The sequence below is a fragment of the Morone saxatilis genome, unplaced genomic scaffold, assembly GCF_004916995.1.
Source record: "Morone saxatilis isolate NCDOM2014 unplaced genomic scaffold, NCSU_SB_2.0 Contig12, whole genome shotgun sequence".
Lineage (NCBI taxonomy): Eukaryota > Metazoa > Chordata > Actinopteri > Moronidae > Morone > Morone saxatilis.
Genome location: NW_023339674.1, coordinates 22,814,936 through 22,817,420, shown reverse-complemented (window position 1 = coordinate 22,817,420; position 2,485 = coordinate 22,814,936).

Here is a 2,485-nt window from a genome sequence, read left to right as displayed (position 1 = left end):
TGTCCCCCAGCCTGACCTCCGGCACAGGAGGGAAGAATGCGATGGCTTGACGCTAAGTGAGTGCCCCGGCTCTCCCTTCCCCCTGACCCCCTCCACCCAACAGCAGCAGCAGCAGCCCCTGGGCTTCTTGTGTCGGCCACTGTGTCCCCAGCAACCTCCTCACAGTTTGCAAATATGTCCTTGATATGGCTGGCATGTCGTACGCAGATGTCCCAGTGGCAGGAGATAAATTTGAGAGCAAGGAGATGTCAGGCTGGCGACAGCTGTGGGCTACAATTTCACCAGATGTCCACCGTTGCTAACCTTCAGTAGACATGAGCTGGACGCCCCTGGACGTACTTTACATGCACAGTAAATATTTTCTCAGCGTGGAGCTTATAGGAAGCGCAAACCAGAATCCGTTTGTCACGGCTCACATACCCGCAGCCTTCAGGGGGCCTGATTTATAAGATCTGCAGGCACGTACTGATGAGATGCAGCCTGTGTTTTACCTGAAGAGAATCACAGCTGGACCCGAGCTGAGAAATAAACAGTATGTCTACATGCTCTCAGTGCTCACTGGGTGATCCTGGAGATGGGTTTCCTCCTGAAAAGGGAACTTTGTAAAAGCAAACTGTTTTTTGTCCTTTGTTTCAAAACCTGCTGGTGGCACTGTGACACCTTCCTATTGGTCAGACAGCGCTGACGGGTGTGATGTCTGTGTGTGGACAGAGTTTACATTCCAGCAGTGTTCAGTCTGCCATGAGACACTAGGTGCCACTGACATGGCTGTGGCATTTCCTGTTGTGCCACAGTGCACACAGCTCTGACTCTGGCACGTAGTGCAGATTGGTCACAGACGCTCCTTGGTCAGTTCAACATGATCTGAACCAAGCCCGAAATGACTTAAGTTACATTTCTGCACTTCCTGGCATTGCTGAAATCTATTCAACCCCTTTAAAAATTGTTTTGATAAGTGGGGTAGCTTGATGTTTTGAAAGGCCTCGCATGGTGAAAGATAAGCTTCTTTTCTTTGTGCAATGACTCTCTGTGACTAATACTGACGGAGGGAGAAGACGTGTGATGATGCCTCTGTGTGTGTGTCTGTCTGCGTGTGAGTGTGTATGTGCATTCTATAGAAATGCCTTCACAGAATCACCTTACAGTAAGTTTGGCACTTGAACCTTCGTCCGAGTTCAACCCACGGTTGATCTCTTTCCCATCCTTTGCTATCGGTGCAGTCCACCTGAGGGTGTTGGAGAGGCCTGTGTGTGTGTGTTGCAACTAAGCACTTGGCTGTGTCAGAATGGGGTGGGGCTGAAAAGGAGCAATTTGGCGGCTGTAGATTACATGGAAAAGCTGACTGATGACATATTCATCACATTTTCCACTCTTCCATTTTTTTCCCCCAAACAAAACCGGTGGAATAATGGATGCTAACAGCCAACAATGCGTATCGTATAGCACCCAAAACAGCACAGGCCATGCATTCATTTAAACTTACCAACAGCTTGATGTGTTTACTTTAGCAGTGAAAGTTCAGAGATTTGTCATCGCGCGCGGGGGGGGGGGGGGGGGGGGGGGGGGTGTCTCTGGCTAAGCGAGAGTGGCATGACTCCGAGATCTTTTGGGATCACTTAACTTAGCTGCATATGAGCGTCTGTCAGGATTACACATATTTCAAATGGTTTATGTGCCTTATGTAGAAGCAACAAGCTGTACTGTAAAAGCTGAGTGAGGAGAGCCTGAGTGCAGCAGCCGAATGGGATCCGCAGGCCCCTGAGGCTCAACAAACCTGTCCTGCTACCTTCTCAGCCAGCCTCCTGTAGTCTTAAGAACGGATTTGTTTTTCAGACCTGTTATTTTCCTGCTTGGTTAATACTGACTCCTTGTATTACAAAGCAAAAACAAACACACAAAGCAACAACAGTATATTTCATGCATGCATAGCAACGCATTTCAAACATAATGTGTACACTTAATGGAATGGAGCCTTAATTAGTATCATTGGTAACACCCATGTTTACCCCACAATTGCACGTCAAAATGGCTGCTATGAAAAAGGTCTATTTCTACATGTGATAGGCAGTGGTTGCCTTCTGTGCTTCTAGAGTGTTTTACACATATCTTTCATTATGGGACTTCATGAAAACTTTCTCCCCACAGTAAGAAACATCTTCAGCAACTGAGTTGTGAGATTGAGATCTATTATTTATATTCTCTTGTGGAGTTTCATTTTCTGCACACAGTTTCAGTTTGACAGTGGCAATCACCTGCATTATGCCAATAATAATATAATAAATAGTAAACACGTGTGTAGACTGAACCAGTAAACCCAAATACATTTTGGCAAGACGTTTATTCACGAATAATTGATACAGAATTTTGAAACTAAACTGAAAATATTATTTTTTTTATCATTTGGCATTTTGTTATTGTTGTTTATTTGGATAGTGACAGGAAAGAGTATCAGAAAAGTTGGGGAGAGAGAGAGAGTGGATGACAT